General features: G+C 48.6%; 1 long non-coding RNA gene across 1 annotated transcript; it reads right to left on the reverse strand.

Annotated features, from left to right (window-relative positions):
• Positions 1-7,999: 7,999 nt before the first annotated feature.
• On the reverse strand, positions 8,000-11,569 carry LOC119822197. The gene is made up of 3 exons (XR_005286745.2): positions 11,205-11,569; positions 10,823-10,880; positions 8,000-8,225 (listed from the first exon to the last, which is right to left on the reverse strand). It is a non-coding gene; the product is annotated as an uncharacterized LOC119822197 (long non-coding RNA).
• Positions 11,570-13,795: the final 2,226 nt, after the last annotated feature.

The following is a 13,795-nucleotide window of genomic DNA, read 5'->3' on the forward strand; positions in this document are numbered from 1 at the left end:
TCAAAGTGGCGGGCTCTCTGACGCCTGGCTGGACTTCCCATCCCCAGAGCCAGCAAGGTACACCCCTGCCACTCCCAGGGCAGAGTAGACAAGCCGGAGAACCCCGGGCTCAAATCCTGGGCTTGCAATCTCTCCTACCCTTTGTCAGCCTTACTGCCCCACTGGAGCTGCCAGGATGGCACGGCGCCCTGTCTGACTTCAGCAGACACTCCATCGTGCCAGGGCCTAGCGGAAGAGACACAGCGGCCTCAGTTTCTCACTGTGGGTTTTTATCACTTCAGTGATGCCTTTCTTGACTAGACCCCGGCTAGTGAATGCCAGTCTCTCAGGTGAGGTGGCGCCTGATCCTGCCACCCTCTGTCCCCTTACCATCCCAGCTGACTTGTGAGGAGAAGGAAGGTCGAAACTGGTGGAGAAGAGCCAGCATTGCTCTGTTTAATAGGAGAGGGACCTGGCTGTCTTAAGATCTTAGATTTGGCCCGAGTGTCCTTTGAGGCGTCTCTGACCCCGATTTTCGCTGAAGCTCTGCATGCATGAGAGCTCAGTCCATCAGCCATCAACTGCTCCTGTCGCCCTCCCCAGTCGTTTGCCTCAAGCTGGGGTGTGTGATAACTCTGGGTCCAGGACAACCTAAAGCATCTCCTGGTCCACTCTCCAAACCCCAGTTCTTTCCTGCAGCTGTACTAGTGGCCACCGTAGGACTCGGGTCACACTGGACCCTCTGACTCCCTCTGTGGCTTGGCCGTCCTTGTCCCAGGGCTCAGGAGTGGTTTCCAAGACTGAAAAGAAATATGGCTCCTGTCAAGAAGCTTCCAGCTACCAGGGTTCTGCTCCCTCCTGGCCTTGACTCGTCCCGGCCCCAGAAAGTGTACCTCAGGAGGACTTGGCCTAGAACAACACCAAAAGCCTGGCATTTAGACATGTGAGGGGTGTACACTCATGTGCTGACAAGGGCAACTGAAGCCTGGGCAGATAGACTGAAGAGCAAGGCTTAAGGAGGAGAGGGGGTGGGGCTCAGGCAAGAGACAAGATCATCCTCAATCTTAGGAAGACCTGGCCTAGCTTGTCCCACTACACACACACACACACACACACACACTCCCCATGAGTGTCTCTGTTGTATGTCCTCCCATCGCCGTTTTTTCTCAAGCCTATCTCAGCAATGTACAAGGACCAAGGAGAACCAGGAAATGAAACTATATGAAAACAGAAAGTAGACCAGCGTTCCCCGGACCAGTGGGGCACAGTGGATGATTCTCTGGTGACTGCAGCCAGGGACTTGCGTTCCCACCTACAGGATTTTATTTCTACCGGACTTGGGAACAAACTCCTCCTTGAACTCCACAGCCAGAAACTGAAGACAGCAGCTCTTCCAGGGCTAGGAAATCCTAGCGGAGAGCAGCTGAAGGAGGGCGGAGAGCTGCCGAAGGAGGGCAGAGAGCTGCCCAAGGAGGGTTTGAGTGACGGGGGGCATAGAAAAGAAAGGGGCTCTCTAGAGACAGTTATGTCCAAATGCTTCTAAGTGCAGATGTACGGATGGAACCTACCTTTCTGTACTTAAAGATACACTTTATGGGAGCATTTAGCTGGTGGCATGCATGTAGTAGGGCCTGAATAAACCTTAGTTGCCCCCTGAGTTTCTGCTACGTCTTCTAAGGCTAGTACCTCCGCAGTGGTCCAGCTGCAGAGGTCCGGAGAGAACCCGAAGGGACGAGAAGCAGAGGATCCCAAAGCACACATCACCAAATTGCCCTTGGACAAGACCGCTCTAGAACGAGAACCGCGCTGAGGTTCAAACTTTAAATCTCTCCCAGGGTAGGAAACAACTTGATCCACGCCAGCCACGTCGCCCTCTGCTGGCCAACGGGCTGCCCAAGGCCGCACCCCCACCCCCTCTTTCCCCCGCCTCGCGGAGCCGCCTGGCTTCTCCCAGCAGGCCCAGGCCCTCCTCCCTATCCACACTGCGGCGTGCGTGCTTGCGTTCCTGCGCTCAGCTCTTCTCGGCTGTAGGGACTGTGCCTGGAAGCCACACCTAGCAAAGGAGCTTTTTGGGTCCTTACTCAGAGTTGGCTCCGCCCCTCCCTGTTCAGTTCCTTTTAATTCCCTCCTCAGATGCTTTCCACCCCTTGTCTGGAATCGGTCCACACCCCCAGAATGAAAAGCTCCTCTTACCTGAAAACCGATCCCTGCTCAGATAACACCTCATGCCCCCTCCCTCGCCACCCGGAAAATTGTGAGCGACATGTCACTGGAGGGGTGGGATAGAAAATGGAGGACAGGTACCCAAGGAGCTTTTTGGTACTGTCCAGCCCAGAAATACAAAGTTTCTAACAAAAGGGTATTGAACCTCTCTCAAGAAAATAGGGAGAGTGCCCAGTTTCTTCTGCGGTTGACAAGTTGGTGTACTCCCTGTTATAATTATGCCCCAAACCTGCAGCCTTCTGCACTGGAGCCATGGACCCCCTCCCTCGCACACACCAGGCAAGATCTTTCCAGAGGACTCTGGAAGAAGCCCCTAGACGATGGGGATGTTTCCCACCTTTTTCTCCTTCCAGGGCCCAGTGGTCCCACTGACATGCAGATGGTCACAGTGTGGTTGAGGACTGGAAAAAGGACAGTGGGAAAACGGCTTTGCGAGGTTTCCCTGTAGGCTGGGCAGGATCTGGCAGGACCAACCCTTTTCACCACGCTTTGGAAGAGTCCTTGTCAGGTCACTGTGGCCCAAGCCCTTGGGCACACGCACATCCCATTACTGCCTTGGAAAGAAGAGAACCCATAAGTCCTTTGCTCTTTGCTTCTTTTTCTTGATTTCCCCGGGAACCCCAGCCTCCAACTTCCTTATTACATATAAAAATTGAGGGTGCCACAGCATGCCGAGCTGAGGTGCCCCTGAAGCATAGCTGGGATACTGAGGCTCGACTCTTCCTCTGCCAAGGCCTCTTGGTACCCAGGCCCTCCTGGGCAGTTCTTTTCCTTCCTAGGCTGCACCTCCCACAGTCCTGCCTCACACCAGCCTGTAAGGAAGGTGCCCTGCTTCCTCTGCTTTATCCCTCAGCCAAGCGGTGTGGTGCACACTCGCAGTTCCAGCACTTAGGAGGAGGAGGCAGGAAGATCAGGATTTCAAGATTATCCTCAGCTACAACTCAATTTCAGGGACCAGCCAGAGCTGCAAACGAATGAAGAAATGATTAGTAGCCCAAGAGATGGCAAAATCATACTTTGAAAGCCCACCCTGAGGTGGACTGGAGGGTGCCAAGTCCAGTGTCCCGGGGCCGGCACTGATGGTAGCTCTGGGTGGGCGACTTTTGAAACAAGCTGCCTCTACCAGGGCCACGTTCAGTTTGCTAGAAATAGAGACAGAGGACTTCTTGACTTTGCATATAATTTGCATAATGTCATAGACACACTGTCTATTTTCAGGCAGTTTCCAGGTTCAAGTGTTGCCACCGATGCCCTGAGGGGTGTCATGTTGAGAGTCTCTTTTCTGTTCTTCCTCACCCACCCACTCTTATTGACCTACATCCCAACCGCAGGAGCACACAGGGTTGGGGGAGGGCTGTCCGCGGAGACCCAGCCCGCACCTTATCACCTCCATCACCAACAGCCTGACTGCTTGCTCAAGGGCAGCTGAGAGCAGCAAATGAGGTCTAGGACTTGGGTGCTCTGGCTCCTTTCCTGCCTCTGCTACCAGAACTGCCAGTCTGAATGTTCTGTCTTCTGACAGTTTGGAGCGGGGGATGGAGGACAGCTGGGAAAATAGATTAACCTGGGCTTGCTTGCCCCCAGATAATCACGTTAGGGCGACAAGTCTAACCTTCAGTCAGCCACTCCCGGAAGACCCCTCTGAGCCACCAGACTCCTAATTTGATGATTTTTGTTTTTTTAAGACAGAATTTAGAACTTAGGCTGTTCTCCCTATCGCGGCCAGGTTGGCCTCAAACTCTCCACCCTCCCGCCTCAACTCCCCGAGTACTGAGGCTACCAGCATGTGTCACCACACCCAGGTGGTGAACAATATCTCGAAAGCATCTGCTAAATAGGAAGAGGCACAGGCCCCTCCTCCCCTCCAGCCCCAAGTCTATGCCACATGACTGTGCCTGTCCCATGGCTGTGCCTGTCCCATGGCTGTGCCCTTCACCAGCACCAGCCTAAGGATTCAGAGGCAAACACCCAAAGGGCTGATTGCGATGACTTATGGCTGCTTGTGACCTTGGCTGGTACTTGGCTTCTCCTCTGGGAAGGAGGGGGACTGGTAGAGATTAAGGCAAGACAATTCTTACTTTATAGTGACCTGTCCTTGGTCCCTGAGGCTCCTGCTGGAGCTCCTTCAGCCATCACTAGATGCCAGGGCAATGAGTCTGGATCCTGGAAATCCCAAGGCAGCTCAGCCAGGCAGATCAGCAGCAAGGCACTACCCAGAATTCTTAGTCTTTGGCGTCCAATCCCCCTGGACCTGCCTCATCCCTTCAGGCAGGCGTTTCCTGTTGATAAGAAGCTCAGTTACAAATACTGATAAAGAGATGAAAAAGGAAACGGCAGGCTAGGGTAGAATGGGTATTTGGTCTGCCTTTTCTACCCGCTGCCATCCTCCCCCTCCGACTGCTTCCCAGAACTAAGTAGAAAATAGGCCCCCACCTCCACACTGGGCCTTATTCTGGAGGTTCCAGGAATTTGGTCTGAAGACTTACATAGTTCTCAGAAGCCTGTCCCGGGAGGGAAGATCTGGAAGCAGGAAGCATTGGGTGCTGAGTCCCCAAGTCCAGGGACAAGGGCACAGGCACAGGAAGGATGGTCCCACAGGTTGGTCCGTCTGGGTTCCCCCCCCCCCCGCTTCCTCTATCTCCCTCTTCTCAGAGGCCTGTACCCAAGTTGTGCTTAAGTGATTGGCTGGCCTATAATTAGTAGATTTTCCGACTTTCTATTCTCAGGCTTATTGATGGAAAGTCTCATTAATTTTGACTCTACTAATTTGGAACCTATGATCCTTCAGGACAAAACATGTGACCGATGTTTAAAAACAAGCAAAGCAAACAAGTTTTCAAGGCACACCCTATTGCACTCCTAGGGTTTGGATTTGCAGAGACCAATCTCTGAGTACTTTGCCTGTAGTTAGGGTGATATGCCACCAGGTGGGTGAGGAGGCCCAGCCTGCCTCCGGACTTTAAGTTGTCCTTACTCAGGGACAGAAGGTACCACGGTTTCATGTTTTGCAATTCTTTCCCCCCTCCTCCATACACAGATGCAATTCCTTAATAAAGCTGGCAAACATAAAGAAGTGGAGTAGGCAGTTCTGTGTGCTCGAAGTTTAAAAATTAACTAGCCTGGGCATGTAGCACTGTGCTTGAACACTTGCCTAGCATGCACAGATCCCTGGGTTCCATCCTCAGCACCACAAATAAGACAGAATAAAAGGAGCTGGAGAGATGGTTAAGAGCGCTGGCTGTTCTTCCACAGGACCCAGATTTAATTCCCAGCACCCACATGGCAGCTCACAATAGTCTGTGCTCTCTTCTAACCTCTGCAGTCACCAGGCACACAAGCGGTGCATGGACATACATATATATACATATATACAGGCCAAATATATATACAAACATACAGGCAAAAGATCCTTACACATAAAATAGTAATTCTTAGAAATTAAAAATAAAGTTTCAAAAAAAAAAAGAAAGGAAGGAAAGGAAAAGAAATAGCTACATACAGTTTGGAGCCTGCCTCCTGAATTCTTCACTGTTGCTAGGCCTGGTTCCCACCCAGCAACGCCCCCGTCCTACTTTGTGGTTCTCACTGTACTTTGACACTGACAGGGCGAGCAAAGGTCAGTAAAGGATTTTATCCTCATCAAAACCTTCGGAGCACTGACAGCTCCTGCGGAGGACCCAGGGTTGGCTCCTAGCTCCCACATGGTGGCTCACAGCCTTCTGTGAGAAACTCGGTTGTAGGGGATCTGAGGCCCTTTTGGGACCTCCTTGGGCACTAGGCATGTATGCACAGACACACAGGCAGGGAAAACAACTGCCTCAACAGATTTAACTTTCACCCAGAGGAGAATGTTCATGAAGTCCTAAGTCATTGTTTCCTTTGTTTGTAGGTTACTTTGCTTCTTCAGTGCTGAGACGAAGCCCAAGTCTTCAGGCATGTTAGGCAATCTCTCTGCCACTGAACAAGGGGCCGAGGATTTTGGTTACTTTTGGCAAATGTATGCTTTCATGCAATTTTACAAGTGTGAGTGGCGGGGTGCTGTCCCTGTCCTTGCTGCTCTGCTGCCTGAGGTCCCAAAACCTCGAAGAAACCCTTGGTCTTGGTTTCTTGTGTTTCTGTCCTTCCAGAATGACCTTATACAAATAGATTTGAATATGCAGTTTTGCCTCCTCATCCCTCAAAAATAAGCATATTATATACACTGTTCCATGCCTTCCTTTTTCAGCTGTGTAGCTTCGAGGACTTTATATACGGTATAGGTAATGTTTGCTTTATTTTATTTTTTTAATATTTATTTATTTATTATGTATACAATATTCTGTCTGTGTGTATGTCTGCAGGCCAGAAGAGGGCACCAGACCTCATTACAGATGGTTGTGAGCCACCATGTGGTAGCTGGGACTTGAACTCAGGACCTTTGGAAGAGCAGGCAATGGCTCTTAACCACTGAGCCATCTCTCCAGCCCCCATAATGTTCGCTTTATTTTTAGAACAATCTAGTACTCACTGTTTGTCACTGTTTTTTGAAAGTTTTTTATTATTTCCAAATTTTGGCCCTTATATCATGCTTCACAAGTAAATCAGTATAAATAAACATCAGTTTGCTTCGTTCATGTGAGTCTATAAGATAACTTCTGAAAAGTGGGATTCTTGGGCATATGACTTTGGCAAAAGACATCTGCTCCCACAGCAGTAAAATATGAGATTGGTTACGGGATGAGAGAACACAACCAGGCAAGCAGACAAATAGAAATTGCAAAGAACTCAAAAGTCAACCCAGGCACACTTGTGTACTGCTGCACACATGAGAGGGTCAAAAATCAAAGAAGTCAAGCCAGGCGCGGTGGGGCACACCTTCAACCCCAGCACTCGGGAGGCAGAGGTGGGTGAATCTCTCTGAGTTTGAAGTCAGCCTGGTATACAGTGGAGGACAGCCAGCATTACACAGAGAAACACAGTCTCAAAAAACAAAAGCAACTATAACAACAATATATATGTATGTTTATATGTATATACATTTATGTATATATGTGTATGTATACATGTGTGCACGTGTGCATATAATATGTATATTATACACAGAAATATACATACACTGCATACATACACACATACATATATACCTACATATACACATACTCACACACACATATACATATGAAGAGAGAGCTCTTGAGACTGAGGTGAAGGCCAGCCTGGGCTACACAGGGAGTTCCTATCTGAACAACAAAATGAACAAAACAAACAAAATGAAAGGCGTTTATGGAGGATGGACAGAAACGAGTGGGAAAACATTCTAGAACTGGTCACAGTCACCGTTGTACAGTTGTGTGAGCACTAGAAGCAGTGAACTGAATGTGTGCAGCAGCATGGTGAGATCTTTAAAATACACAATCGGAGCTAGACCTGAAGGATCGTATTTGCAGTTCCACCCCTTGGGAAGAAGGCAAGATTGCTGTAATGCAAAACCAGGCTGGTCTGTGTAATGAGTGCCAGGCCCAGGGCCACACAGTAAGACCTCAGGCAAACACACAAAAAGAATGTATATATACATGTATACACACACACACACACAATTTATTGGCAAAAGAAAAGACTGTAGTCGATAGCACAATGCCTTTTTATTTAAATTTAGAATGCATACATATTCAAGACAACGTTACATCCTTAACAAGGATGTGCACATATCTCAGGACATGGAGCAGCTCACTAGAGTGCCGTGGGTGTGGGGAACAGGAGAGGAGGAGACTGAAGTGAACCGGGGATGGAACTGGAAATCATATCTGGAGAGGCCTTGTCACCTTATGTAATGTGAGGATACCGTAAGACCTGATTCACCTGAGGCTGGTGTGGAGGCGGGGATGGGAAGGAGTCCAGACTACAAAGTTGAGTCTTCACTCCGTCACTCTTGTGCTCATGATCCAGCAGGAAACAGAAGAGAAGGAGGCATGCCATGTCCTCACCTTGCTGAGAGGGTTGCGTGTGAGGTGTCATGATCGTGTAGGTCAACGGCCTGGCCAGAGCTACAAGAGATAAAGTATTCCAGCAGCTGAGGAAGATGGCACACAGCCTACAGTCCTGGAGGTCTCAGCACTTGGGAGGTGGAGCCTGGAGGATCAGGAGTTCAAAGTCATCCTCAGCTACCTAGGGAAACTAGGAAGCCAGCCTGGGCTCCACAAGAGTTGACACTTCGTATAGCTAGATAAATAGTAAGTTTGCCCGTGGTAGAACATGATCCTTGCCCATAGCATCCTGCCTTCCATCTTATAGTGCTCTATGCTTCTCAGTGTTTCTGGCTCCCAGCCACTGGGTTTCTTACCTCCCTAGCCTCCTCCTGCAGGAGCTGCAGCTCAAAGGGAAAACCTGGAGTTACATATATGTATTTGTATATTCCTCTAGTTATATTTATTTGGATTAGCAAAGAGCTCTCCTTCCTGCATTTACTGGCTGCTCCCTTTGGATCAATACTCTAGTTAGATCTTTTGAGAAAGGAAATTTACATTCACACCCACACAGTTCCCTTAGTAACAATCTCCCGCCATCAGATCTGCCTGAGGTGACAATGGCCTTTGGGAGCACAGGTGCAGAGAATGACCTTACCTTGCTAGAAGCTGTTTTCTGATGTAGCCAGTATCTTTAAAAAAATTTTAAACTACATTTAAGCAGACTTAACAAGGTCTTAAAATAGATACAAAGTGGTTTTACCCACAAGGGGATTCTTAAAATATGAAATACTGTTTTTGCGCTTAGTCAAGGACTTCAGAAGACAAATTTACATTGCAAACAATTTCTATGCTAATTACAAAGTATTCTCTTCCGACCAGTAGGTAACAGTTTATGTTTCTGTTTATTCCTGAAATGAACACAATTAATTCTTTCTTCTTTTCTTTTTAACTAATGTCCACTCATTCAAAATGTCCTTTCCTTCTGGCAAGGTGGTGCAGAGCTCAAAGGAAAAGGCAGGAGGAACAAAAGTTCAAGGCCAGTCTCATCCGGATAATGAGTTCAAGGCCAGTCTAAAAAAGACAAAAGAGAAAGCAAGAAAGTAAAGAAGAAAGCTAGAAAGGAAAGAAAGAAGAAAGGAAGGGAGGGAGAGAGGGAGGGAAGGAAGGAGGGAGGGAGGGAGGGAGGGAGGGAGAGAGGGAGGGAGGGAGGGGGGGAGGGGGAGGGAGGAAAGAAGGAAGGGAGGGAAGAAGGGAAGGAGAGAGGGGGAGAGAAGAAGGGAGGAAGGAAGGGAGGGAGGGAGGAAGATCTTTACACCATTTTTCTAGATTTACCTTTTCTTTAACTTTCACGTGTAAAGTGGAGAATTTGAGGGAAACGCCATAAAAACCAATTATTACAGTAATCTTGAAAAGGGGATTGTGACTCTCAGAGCCTTCAATACATCTTCCAAGCATTTTAAACTCTCAGACCTGAAGCTCCCACTCTTTCTTGCTTTGAAGGTACAGGAGGTCCTTAAATACAACCTCTCCCTTTCAGGCTCCCTTCCTCGGGCCTCACTCCACCTACTGCTTTCTGAGACAGAATCATAACTATAGCTCTATGTGGTTTACACTGGCCTCGAACCTTTGCCACAGCCTCCTGAGAGCTGGACTAGAGGCAGTTCCATTCCCAGATAGCTTCCCCACTTCTGGTGACCATCCACCCTTCTAATGAAGTCAACACACTTTTCTCTTGGGTCTTTCCCACGGATGGGTAACTTTCTCCAGGCCCTCACCCCTCTATCTCTCACCCCACCCCACCCTTCCTTCTCCTTCCTGTCCCCTTTATGGTCACATTATTGGAAAAGTGTCTGCCTGCTCACTCCCACTCACTCCTCAGCCTACTGCCTTCTGATTTTGCCATGGAAACTGATCTCTTGGAGGTTACCACTGGCCTCCTTGTTACTAAATCTGGCGGCTCCTTCTCATTCCTTCCTTATTTAACAGCACTGACCATGCCCGCCCTGGCTTTCCCACCACCCACCGCAGGTGCCCCTCCACTGACTGCAATGCCCATCTGCTCCCCGCAGGGGTTCTAAACACCCAGACTGGGGTTCTCAACTTCGCACAACTTTCCTGCTGTCTCAATGCAATGTGGTGTTAATGTGAATAAATGACCCCCAAATGTGTGCTTCTGTTTGTTAAGACAGGGCCTCAAGCAGCTCAAGTGGAGGATTACCTTCAACTCTTGGTGTTCTAACTCTAGCCCTGGAGTGCTGAGACAAGCGTGTCCTATTGTGCCTCCTCTATTGAGTGCTGGGGACTAAACCCAGGGCTTGGGTTCAGTGTACGCTAAGCAAGCACCATAGCAACCGAGCTACATCTCCAGCTGCCAGAATCTGTGTCTCAACCCCTCTCCCTTCCGAGCTTGAGGCCTCCAGACTTAGCTCCTTCTACATGGTTCCTTGGTACAATCATGTCTGACAGAGATCTCCCACAACCTGTTACAGCCCCTATCTGAGAGCGGCCTGTTCAACAAACAACCTCCATTCGAGATTTTCTGTTACCTCCCACCAGCTCCCCGAGCCAGTCAGCTGAACACAAAACTTGGTCCACCCGCTCCCGAAGACGTTCTCCAGCACTCAGTTCCCAGCACTCTTGCCTAGGCCACTGGGCCCCGCTCCTGTTCACGTTACCTGTCCTGATCCATCCAGCTGGAAATGCCCCCTTGGCATGTCACTGTCCTCCTCAGACCTACAAATGTAGAAAGGCCTTGCTTACAGGTCCCTGACCAGCATGTGCCCCTCCCTCCCATAATCTAGTCCCACTGAATTTTTTTCCACTCCTTAGTTCCTTTGGCCTCTAGGCCTCCGTGTGTCCTGTCCCCTCTCTCCGGGACACGCTTAGTCTGGCTAACTGGCACTCATGGGTAGACATGGGTGGTGAGGTGGAGTGGACCTTGAAGGGTGACTCTGTTTCAAGTCTGTTAACTAACTCCTCAGGGTCTCCTCCACAAAGAAGTGTGTAACAAGACCTGCCATGCCTAATGTGTATTGATTTTTCAGCTATCTGACTTACCTCTACCCATCCTTTCTTCCTTATGCATGTAGGGATGGCAGGGATCCATAGAAACTACACAGGCAGCACAGCGTGACACAGCCCACCCCCACAGGCAGCTGGACCATCAGTTCTGTCTCTTAAACTCAGTTCTGGAGTCCGGAGAGACCCAGTGCTGGACAGCAGGTCTGAGTAGCAGGCTGAAGCAGATGCACGGAGGAAACAGAACAGAGGAAGAGGCTGCGGAGAGAGAGATGCTCTTCCGCAATTCATGTCCTTGTTGCAATGGCTGACGGAAGCCACTGCACTGACCTGTGATTTCGCCCTGCATTTCTAGACCAGACAGGGAGGAGGAAGGGGGTTCCCTGGGTTTCAGTACAGCCCTAAGTGACTTACATATCTTGTAAAACAATCATGGTTGAGGCCAGGGATGTGGCTTATTTGGTAGAGTTCAAAGCTCACACAAAGTCCGGAGTTCAATCCCCAGAGCCTCATAAAACCAGATGTGATGGGTGGGGCACGCCTTCGATCCCAGCACTTTGGAGTTCGAGGCGGGAGATCTGAAAGTCCAGGTCATCCGAAGCTACAGAGTGAGTGAGGCCAGCCAGGGTTTCAAGAGACCGTGTCTCAAAAGCAAGCAAGCAAACAGAATTTGCTTTGGAAATGAAACGAGCTTGGCATGGTGACTCATCCTGTAACCACAGCAATTGGAAAGCAGAGGGAGAAGGACCACCACAGATCTGTGCCAGCCTGGTCTATACGGTGAGTACCGGGCCTCCTGAGATACAGAATGAGACCGTATCACAAGAAAATAAAAATTAAAAAGTTTAAAGAAAATTAGAAGTGAGGCATTTACATATATAGTAGGTAGCAGTAATGAAGCCATATACTGAATGGGTTCATGAAGCAAGGGGCTGAGGTGGAGGATTGGGACTCTGCAAATGTGTTAGAAATAAGGCCCAGTGCTGAGCACTGGTCCTCCCTGTGAGTACATTCTCTCCTTCCTTTCTTCACTCTCTCCCTTTGTCCATGTGTCTCAAACCTCATTCCTTTCTTTCATCTTCCTCTGCTTCCGGGTTTGCTTTCAAATTTTTTTTAATTTTTCTTCTTCTTTTTGTTTTTTTTTTCCATACCCTATATTTGAATTGGTCTTCCCTCCCAAAACTCTTCCCCATCCTTCCCACCTCCTCCCCACCTGATTTTATTCTTTATCTTTCAAAAATAAAACCCTCAAACAAACGAACAAACAAAAACTCCACAAAAAGAGAAAATCAAAAGAAGAAATGAGATTTCAAAAATGCCAAAAATAAATCAAAATGAAGCAAAAAGTACACACACACACACACAAAATGGAGTTAGTTTGTGTTAGCCAACTACTCCTGAGCATAGAGTCTGCCCTGGAGTGTGGTTGATATACCCAGTGATCCTCCATTGGGAAAAGCTGATTTTACCTCTGCCAGACAGTATCATTTGCAAACAGCTTCTTGGTTCAGGGAAGATCATCATGTCTACTTTCCCTCTCAGTTTTGCTGGCTGTGCATGTGGCCACAGTCTCTGAGTTGATGTGTGCATAGTCCTGTTGTATTTGGGAGACACTGGTTTTTTGGAATCATCAACACCTCTGGCTCTTGCAATCTTTTCACCTCTTTTTCTAAATAAACCCCTAAGCCTTGAGGGGAGGGATTTGATGGAGACGTCCCATTGAGGATTGAGTGTTTCAAAGTCTCTCGTTCTATGAACATTTGAGGAACTCCCCCTCCCCCGTGGGTTCATATGTTGGAACACTTGTTCTCCAGTTGTGAAACTATTTGGGAAGGATTGGGAGGTGTGGCTTGTTAGAGGAAGGCTGTCATTCCCAATTAGTTCCTCTCTCCTTTGTGCTAATGGGCCAACATGTCAGCTCTCAGGTACTGCTCCAGTGACATGCCTACTTGTCTGTTGCCAAGTTCCCCATCATGACGGTCATGGACCCTAGCCTTCTGAAACTATGCCCTCAAATTAAACACCTTTTTTCTAAGTTGCTTTGATCATGGTGTTTTATAATTACATGAGAAAAGTAACTGAGACATGGGTCTCTGTGTTCCTTTCCACACACTGCAAGAAGTTTCTCTGGTGAGGGTTGAGGGAATCGCTAGTCTGCGAGCACAGCAGATGAGGAGTCATTGCATTGCTATGTCCCTTCAGCAGAACAGCAGAAGCAGGTTTTCTCCTAGGCCTGAGACCTTTCTAGTCTCAGGTTCTTGGTCACTTTTGCAGTTTGTATGGGGTCTATCTCATGGGGTGGGCCTCGAATACAATCAAAAAGTGGTTGGGGGGGCTAGAGAGATGGCTCAGTGGTTAAGAGCATTGCCTGCTCTCCCAAAGGTCCTGAGTTCAATTCCCGGCAACCACATGGTGGCTCACAACCATCTGTAATGGGGTCTGGTGCCCTCTTCTGGCCTGCAGACATACACACAGACAGAATATTGTATACATAATAATAATTTTTAAAAAGTGGTTGGTTACTCCCCTTATGTTTGTGCCACTATTGTACCAATACACATTGCAGGCACCTGAGTGATCCTTCTTGCTTCAGGCTCCTGAATGCAGGAACTACAGGTACACACAATTCT

The sequence above is a fragment of the Arvicola amphibius genome, chromosome 9 (assembly GCF_903992535.2).
Source record: "Arvicola amphibius chromosome 9, mArvAmp1.2, whole genome shotgun sequence".
NCBI classification, from domain to species: domain Eukaryota; kingdom Metazoa; phylum Chordata; class Mammalia; order Rodentia; family Cricetidae; genus Arvicola; species Arvicola amphibius.